Here is a 10,331-nt window from a genome sequence, read left to right as displayed (position 1 = left end):
TCAGTCCCTTCCCTAAACAAAGTTGACTTGTGACTCCATAGAGTTTCTGTTCTAAAACAAACTTTTTTTCACATTTTTAAAAGAATACTATTATTATATAAATGTGAATCATGAAATAGCATATGTGATCATAAAAAGAACATTGTACTTAAAAGTCAAAAAACTGGAATTAGGATAACTTCTCTGTACTTCAGTTCTTTCATCTATAAAATGAGGAGATTACATGAGGTATTCTTAAAATATCCTTCAATTCTATTATAATAGGGATCAATTTTCTTTCTTTTTAACCTATAAAGGTATTTTGCTTTGTTGCATTTTGCTGTGTTTTAGAAATATTTTGGAAGTATCTTATCTTCTAAACCCTTTAGTTATTTATTCTTTTCTACTCATTCAACTTGTAAATTATACTTATTCCAATTAAAAACTTATTGTCTTATTTCCACCAAGTCATCAAGAACTCTATGTTGATCTTTTCTTTGGTTTACAACTCAGTCAAGAAAAATCTTGCCTCTTAGCTTTGTTTTCCTATATCTTAGAAGAAGGTTTTAATTTGTTGTTTGACTTTCTCTAGTTTAAGCTGACACATTTCCCCTCTTCATCTAATGAGATCTGAATAGCCAGTTGCACTTGTGTTTAGAAAGAAGTGCTGTAGTATATGGGTTTAGGGTGGGAGGTGGGGCCAGGAAATGGAGGGAAAGTGGAGATCCCTTGTTCCTTAAACTTGAATTTCCATCTCAATGAAATCAAAATCAAGAAAAAAGGAGAGATGTAGGTATTAAAAAAAAAAAAAGTAGTAGCCTTCCTCCCTTCCACCCTTCCATTCTTATACAAATCTAGAACAAAATTTATTTTTTAATCAAAGTGACCAACTAAAACTAGGTCTTTCAGCAAATTTATTCTTCCCCCTCCCTCTTCTTTGATCAATAGGCCTGCCAAGGCCTTGAAAGCATTTAAGAAGGCAAGAAGATTGATTGTAATGAAAGGTAAATGTAATTCACAAATTGAGTGAGTATAGAAAAACCATAATTAACTAAAGGGTTTAAAATAAGATATTTCTTTTTTAAACCCACTTTATTATAATCAAGGGGTGTTTTAAGAACATCTACTCTAATTCCCTCAGTTTATTGGCAAAGGAAATGGTTTAGAAAGTTCCACCAAGGACTTTTGCCACTTCAAATGCTTCAAAGGAATTCACCCAATTAAACAAAGGGAGTTGAAGCCTGTTCAATCTATCCCTCAAGCAAAGTTTCCAAAATATCTGTAGTGAAAGCTCTATTCTTCACTTCCCTGTTTCCATGAGAGAAACATCAGAATCATGAGAGGGATTCTGGTATCTTTCAGGTCTACTTACCATAGCAGATATCTTCTCAGACACACACATTAGTTGCCCTTCTTTATTTTATATGCTAATAATTCATTTAGTCATTCATTCGAGAGGTTGTTGTGTTTGTGATTATTTTCAGTCAGGTGGCAATATTAGAAGAATATTGAAAAAAATCTTAGAAAAACATGGAAAGACTTGCATGAAATAGTAAAAAGCAAAACGAAGAAAAGCAAGAGATCTTTCATAACAGCAATATTGTTTTAGGAACACATTGAAAAAAACCAACTATGATTGAATAAGTCATTTTGAATATTATAAATACCCAAATTAACTACAAAGGTCATATGAAGGAAGAAGGTATCTGTATCTAGAGAAAGAACTGATAAATTGAAGTACACATAGGATGACTTTACATACACATACACATATATTTATGTGCACACTCATGTGTATTTGTTTCTCCTGGTAGCCATTTCTAGGGTGGGGGAGAGATAAGAAAAAAATTTACATGAGGACTTTATTATACATTTAAAAGGAATTGCAAGTTGTACATAATAGTTTGAAGTTTCATGTACAATTCTTTTTAATTATTCTATACAACGAAAATGTTTTATTCCATAAATTAAAAATAAAACAAATATATTTATTTTAATGGATCATGAGATCATCAATTTTGAAGTTTCTTTCAGTGACTCAGAATACAAATAATACCTTCCTATTCATCCTATGCAATGTTTGTCCATGTAATCCCATAAATTTTATACAAAAAGTCTACCCAATGAGATACAGACTTTTTTTTTTCTGACATCACAAGGGTACCAGTAGAACACTCTAGCTATCCATCCACTAATTTCATATTGATCCAGGGAAATTTCCAAAATTGGTATTAAGGGAATTGCCTACACTGATAAAAAATGTGGATTCTGATGTATATAATTATGCTTTAAAAAATAGTAAAATTGATGATATGATGTTCATGTTTATGCTATCTGTGGTAAAAATGAAACATGCCTTTCAAAAAAATTTGGTTAAAAAAATAAAAATGGCCAAAACAGTGATGTAACATCTTTATAAAAAGTGAATAATAGCATAATAAATAGCTCCAAAAATAATGTTACTTCAGGAAAGAGATGGGGAGAGAGGGAAAGAGACAAAGGCAGAGACAAAGAGAGAAAAGTCCCAATATCCCTTTTCAGGATTTTCTTTTTCTTTTTTCTATTTCTTCTCTATCCCATCTCCCTCTCATGGTCTTTCCATTAAAGTCAAGATTAATGAACTATTTTATTTTGTACCTTCATTTTTAAAAAGCTTTGTCTCATTATTCATTAGAGAGCACTCCCTTGTTCTCAGGTCCATCACTTAACTGTTTCAAACAATCCGACCCTCTTTGATTAAATGCACTATATTCCTAATCAGGCTCAAGGATATGTAAGAAATATATCACAGAAACTAGTATTAGAATCAGGGAAAAGAGAAGCAAGAAAGAAAGGAAGACATAAACAAACTCAGTGACAAAAACACATAAAGAGTCATAAACCATGGAAGAACTAAGTCAATTTTATTAATTTTTAATATCTCAAATAAAAGTTTTAAAATGTATTTCAATAATTTTGGAACAAATGCTTTATCCTCAACATAAAGACATACTTGTGTTGGAACAATTATAAATATATAAGAATATACTGTTATTAGGTCACTCTATAAGCACTGTGATTTTTTATAATAGTTTATGAGGTGAATCATAGAATGCTAGAATTTATTGACACCAGAAAATAGTGCGCAGTATTCACTGTGGTTCATTATTTCCTTTTGATTAATTGGAGCTAATAAATAGCTATTATTAAATTAATATATCTATAGGAGAACTTTCTTTATAAGTGCCAATGTAACTTATTTGAATTCGACAAATTTTGTATGAAATGCTACGGATGAGGAAAAAAATTAACAAACTAAAAGCCCCTACATTCAGAGAATTTACATTTTGCTAGGACAGTACCTCATATAAAAGTAAGTAAATACAAAGGCTATCCAAAGTAACTTCAAGTCAGAAAGAGCACTAATAAGTGCTAGAAATAAAAGCCCTCATATAACAAGCACTTTAAAATGTGCTTTCAAGGATATCAGAGATTGGACAAGATGGAGTTTCAAAGAGAAAATGTTCCAGACAACAAAAATGTTCCTTTGCAAAGGTCCATAAGTAGGAGATGGACTGTCAAACAGAGGGAAGAGTTAGAAAGCTAATTTGGCTAATATAAAAAGAGGGAAATTTTACTAGGGCTAGAAAGGCAGATGGAAGGCAGATTTGGGAAGGCTTATTATCTCAGGACAAGAATAATTATATATAAGGTAGAAGATATATTCTTTCTATAGTAATACCTATGCTTTATATGGAAACTAAGAAAGAAAAAGCATGTGAGTAGACATAAATCATGCATATGTTACCCCCAAAGATGGGACTGGATTAGCTGTTCAGAATGCAATATCTGCATAAACTTCCAGTTTCAGTTCCTATGTACTTCCTGTACAAGGTTAGGTGGACTTATCTAGTTTTCTCTTACTACCTAAATATTCTTACCTCCCAGCTTCTATGAGCTACAAGGAATATATGCTTTTATTCTAGATTAAAGTATTTACTAAATGGAACACTTCTCTATTAAAGATTCAAGTTCTCAGCTATACATCACACAAAAGACCAGGTGGATCCCAAAGTCATTTATAGATGAAAATTTTAAAGCGTTTCCCAACGTAGTATCATAGTCATTGAGGAGAAATGAAAGATTGCCATATCCTTACTCCTATAGAAATAAAAAGATAACAGCTACTTCCTAGCTGATTGCTAAGTAAGATACTGCCATTGCTCCTGGATGAGGCAAAATAATATTATTTGACTACTGTGGATCAGCTCCTCATGTATATAATTCTGCAGATGCTCTTCCTGACCAGTATTTCAACATATGTATTGTCTTTCCTTTGAAAATATACATTTCTAACAATAGAAATTCTCTAACTCTTCGTCTGTTTTTTTTTAGTGTGTCTGTGTTTGTCTTTCTATCTCTTAACTCTGTCTCTGTCTCTCTGTCTCTGTTTCTGTCTGTTTCTATTTTTGTCTCTGTCTCTCTGTCTCTGTCACACACACACAGTCTGTCTTTTTTCTCTATATGCTCAGCACTTAGTACAGTGCTCAGAACATAGAGTAAGCGCTTTAAAATATTTTTCATTTATTCATTTATTAGCAACAAATCTCAAGTGCTTGAAAATAGGGACCATGGTCTTCCATTGTCTTACTTCTACTCTAACCCATAGATAACCCAAGTTTTTCAAGTAATGTTTATATTTCATGGTTAGACTTCTTGACATCCCAGTCAAGATCCTCTGAATTATTATAGTTTGTCAATGTCCTTGCTAAAATGCAAAGTATTATTTCTACACTAATCAATCTATCAGTCAATATATCTACCATGGGAGCTAACCAACTAGATCAAAAATTCCTGTATAAAAAGGAAATGAAATGTCATATGTCAGAAAAGCAAGAGGGCAAATTTGACTGAATCATGGAATGTGGAAGAGAGAGTTATGTGTGTAATAAGACTTAGGTTGTGTTGAAGTTGTAAAGTGTTTAAAAGTAATTTTATAATTAATCCTTAATGAAATAGGAAGTCATTGAAGTTTATTAAGGAAAGATATGTTCAGATCTAGATTTTAGGAATATCACTTTGGCATCTATGTATGAATATAGATTAGAAAATGAGAAACTTGGAAAGAAGTTAGGAACTCTGTATTAAGGTAGAGCCCACATATAGTAGAAGAATGGGACATATATAAGGAATATGAAGGTAATAAGGATAAGATTTAGAAACTGATTGTACATATGAACCAAGGGAAAGTGATGAGTCAAGGATAAAGATTAGTTAGTGAATCTGGAATATTGGTTATTTTTATTACCAAATTACCAATAAAACTTGTGTTCTTTCAACAATCTTTAATTCTAGAAAGAAAAGAATTGCCTTCTATTAACCTACAAATGTCAATATTCAGAAAAGAAATGAAACAAATTAAAATATTCAATTATATCTGTTGATGTTAATAGCTTTCCAAACTTAATTTTGATTATCCAAGCTTTCCACAAAACTAAAATAAAGTTGAAAATAAATAATCAAATTTTTTCTTTTAATAGATGAGATTATTTTTACTGGAATTTATAGGTTGGCTTCTTCTCATGTATGTACATATGTATACATACATAGGTATGTATATTTGTATGTATGTATATAAATATGTGTGTTTATGTGTATATACTATTTTTGAAGATAAAATCAGTAAAACTTAGGAAATCTCATGCACACTAATCCATATCTGGGCCATATATCAGAACAACTTTTTTTTTTAAGTATTTTTAATAAAATAGAAAATGGATTCTGGTTTACATAAACCTTGATATGAAACATTTCCTAATATAGTGTAGATCTTTTTAAGCTTTTGTAGTACATCAATTTTATTTCAAACAAAAAAAAACAAAGAAGGAAATGGATAAATCATTTGTGTATTCATTCCAAAATCAATGTCTATCTATGTAGTTGGCTATTGAAATATATCATGGGATAAAAGGAGCCTTGGAGCCAGGAAGCTGTGAATTCAAATCCATCCATCGAAATATATAAACTGAAAAATCTTGGGCAAGTCACTTCAACTCTTAGGCCTTAACAAGTTGTTATGGTCAAAAAAGTTAATCAGATTGTGGATGATTTTCTAGTAACAAAGTACTTGTACACAGCTGACAGATATAGTAAATAGAAGATTAAACCTAAAATCAAAATGATCTGAGTTCAAAGTTGGCCTTAGAAATTCACTAAGTGTATGATACTGAGCAAGTCATTTAATGAATACTTGCCTCAGTTTCCTCTTCTGTAAAATGGAAATAATAATAATGACTAATTCTCAAAGTTATTGTAACAATCATATAACATATATGTAAAAGGCTTTGCAAATATTAGAGTATTACATAAATGCTATATACTATATTATATATAATATATATATGTATGTATGTTATCATCATTAGCTGCTTTGCAAACAACCTATCACTTGGTCCCTATCTGAAATTTTGCCAAATCTATAACACATTCTATAATCTAAATGTATGTGTCAATGGATTTACCCACTTGCTGTCAAGGGGGTAACTTCTATCTAGGGGTTCAAAATTCAGATGATAGAATAGGTTCATACCACCCATTGCTAAAATAAAATAAAAATCAGAACAAACCTCAGCGATTTTTTCCCTCAGTTGTGGGAGCTCAGATTTTGAATTATAGGTAATATGCTTATTCTGGCAAATAGAGATATTAAAATAAGATCGGATTTGGAAAACTGATTAGAGACCTTTAGCTCAATCACTGCTTGACAAGTTTCAGTTGATGTTCTAATGGTTAGAAAGCTAGAATGCTGCTCCTTTACTATTATTAGCCTTCCATAATAATAATTTCATCAGTGTCATCTTTTATATGAGAAATAGTAGGAGATATCATTGATAACATCAATAAGAAGCATGACCAGAATAGGAAATGAGTTGGTCTTATAAAGAATTAGACATGGGTAGTATATAGCTAAGGTAAGATACTGGGACTATCATAGTACTAAAAGAATCAGCAGGAGTACTTCATTATATCCTCTATGGAGATTTTATGGAAACATATGAATAATTGTGATTTATGCTTTGCAAAGGAGATATGATTCCTAATTGAGCCCGGGTATGCTGTGAGTAGTTATGTGACAGTAAATAGATGACTAGACCTGGAGTCTGGAAGATTTATCTTCCTGAATTCAAATTTTACTCCAAATACTTACAAACTGTGTGATTCTCGACAAGTTTTCTCATCTGTAAAATGAGCTGAAGAAGGAAATGATAAAACACTCCAATATCTTTATTGAGAAAACCTTAAATGGGATTATGAAGAGTTGGACATGACCAAATGATTAAAGAACAACAACAACATTATGTGGCCTTATGGGAAAGCAGAGTTGGTAGGAGAATTTGAAAATATAACTTCATAATTCCAGGCATTTTGGGGAAAAGAGATGTCCTGAAGACATGTAAGGAAAGCTGACTCCTCAATATGTCCCTGATTTTCAACATGTCTCCCTAGACTTCATATGCTTTTTTTTTTTTAATGAGATCAGGGACTATCTCTGGTTTGAGCTAAAATTTCATCTCACTCTATACAAAATGGTTATTTATTCTTTTGTGTCATCTTTCTTTCTCACTAGCCTCAAGCTTTATGATCTTTGCACTACTGATCTGAAATTTACTGACTGCATTTGAGCAATACCACTGTAGTCTTGCCCCTTGTTGGAAAGCAAGTAAACAGTTGCTAATTTTAGCCCCTGTGCACCAGATGAAAGTCTTGGAAAGTTCAAAGCAATAAAACTGTAAGTTCCCCACTATTTTAATGTCTGCAACCCCTGACTTTGTTATTTTTCTTCATGTCCCAGCTTATGTTTATTAGCTTGGTCCAAAACCTAGTTAGTGATACAAAAATCAGACATATAGATGTCTCTAAAGACGAAACAATAGGTCAATTCCTAGTCTTCAGTCCCTGCCTTCATTATTTCTAAAGGAATTGAATCTAAGATCATGGGATGGAAAAATAGCTCAAGGTGGTTTTTCCTTGGATTTACTAATCACTAGTTAGCTGGTTTTCCTTAATCTTTGTTTTAATGGTTGTAAGAGAGAACTATACAGCTTTCTCTATGCTTTTATATTATCCATTCTACTAAGAGAAGTATATCTAAACAACTGTGTTATTTTTTTTCTAATTTGGAGTTTTTTTGGTCTGTAAATTCAATAGCAATCAATAGTGAAATTTGGGAGCTTAGAAATCCTAGGAAATTTAGATTTCTTTGAGAGAAACAACATCCAAGATTAAAAAAACGGTAATGTGTGAAGTATGATGATTAGTCCTGCAAATCATAGTTTAGCAAACACAACCATAAACAATAACTTCTCTAAAAAGACAACCAAGATAGTAAAGTACCTTGAATTCATAATGCATCATAAGTAATGGGAGAGAAGAGAAGATTTAAGGGAAACATGATAGTCAAAAAAGAGGGGAAAGAATAGTCTTCCTTGTTTAAAGAAGATATTAGAAATAATGGATAGAAGTTAGAAGGGGGCAAATTAAATTTTGATGTAAGGATAAAATTTCTAATTAGTAGAGTTATCCCATAATACAATGGAATCTCCTCAGAAAATAGTAGTCTTCAATCATTGAAAGTCTCAAGCAAAAGCTTGATGATCATTTGTCAGGAATATTGTAAAAACCCTTCATGATCTAGATGTATTATGGACATCTTAAACTCAAGAACACAAAACTGAAGTCATTATCTTTCCCCCCAAATCCTCTTCATTTTAAAAATTTCCTAAACACTGTCAAGGGAGTCCCTATACTCACAGTCTCTCAGGCTCTACAATCTAGGTGCCATCCTTGACATTCTGCTGCCAGCACACAGAATAGATGGCACTCATCATTTCACACATTATTTATTGCAGTTGCAGCTGCTGTCAAGGGGGTAACTTGGTCTACCTGCAGCAAATCTCTCTCCCCACTCTAGTTCATCCTCCAGTAAGTTGTCAAAGTAATCTTGCTAAATCACAAATGTGACCATGTCAATCTTCTATTCAATAAATTTCAGTGGCTCCCTATTATTTCTAGGACCAATTCTCTTTTTGACTTTCAAAGCCTTTTATAACCTGGCTCCTTCCTACCTACCATGTCTTCTTACAACTTATCTCAATTGCCACACACATTATAAATATTCTATGATCAATAAGACTGACCTCACAAAAGACACTGTATCTCCAGATCCTAAGTATTTTCACTATCTGTTCATGCTTAAAATACACTCTGTTCTCCTTTCCACATCATATCTTTTCTGGCTTCCTCCAAATCCTATCTGAAATATCTGCAAAAAGTAATTTCTGATCACCACTAGTGCTAGTGCTTCTTCTCTAGAAATTATTTCCAAAGTATTCAATACACACACACACACATACATACATATATATATATATATATATATATATATATATATATATATATACATATATATTTATCCATATAGATCTCTGTGTTGTCTCCTTCATTCTATTGTGAGCTCCCTGAGAGCATGAATTGACTTTACAATGCCTGACACATAATAATCACGTAATAAATACAGGTTGGACTAGATGGTCTCTGAGATTTTTTTAAACAATTAAATTCCATGATTTTCTGAGCCTGATAGAAAAGAAAAAATGCTTCAAATTTCCTTGACAGATAATAGCTACACTTCAACTATATAATGGCTATAAAAGTATTTTCAGTTATTTACAATATTACCTAGAAGGTATCCTTTTTTCAACTCCTCAAGATATCTGCTAATTCCTGTGACCAGTGGTGAATTTGGCCATTACTCTTAAGAGAGGAGTGTCCAGAGCTTCCCTCCAGAGACTATTCTACATTCTAATAATCTTTAATTTCATGCTGTCTTCACTGATGTAATAGACCCTAAGAGTAATTTCATTTCTCATTATTGTACTCTTGCATGCCCAATTAAATGTTCCAACTCCCTCCTCAATATTTATAGATTTTAAATTATTTCAGAACATTATGGTGCCCTCCTAATCAGTCTGTTGTAATTGACTGGTTATGCTCTACCTACATCTCTTTATGGCAGCTTCCAAAACATACTTATTATCTACTATCATTAACACAAGTTAGATTGTAGAGTTCATTATATAGAACCTGGGGCCAAATCCCACCTTACTTACTTACTAGCTGTGTGACACCAGGCAAATCACTCAACTGCTATGAGACTCAGTTTCCTCACCTGTGAAATGGGGATGATGATACCTGTTAAAGAACCAGCACTGACTGAAGCTAAGAAAACCTAGGAAAACAAGTAATATCTCTGCCATAAGTGGACTAGACTTGGGGCAGGAAAGTTTGAGGTCAAATCCTGCCTCTGACATAAT

The sequence above is a fragment of the Sminthopsis crassicaudata genome, chromosome 4 (assembly GCF_048593235.1).
Source record: "Sminthopsis crassicaudata isolate SCR6 chromosome 4, ASM4859323v1, whole genome shotgun sequence".
Lineage (NCBI taxonomy): Eukaryota > Metazoa > Chordata > Mammalia > Dasyuromorphia > Dasyuridae > Sminthopsis > Sminthopsis crassicaudata.
Note: the sequence above shows the minus strand (reverse complement) of the source record.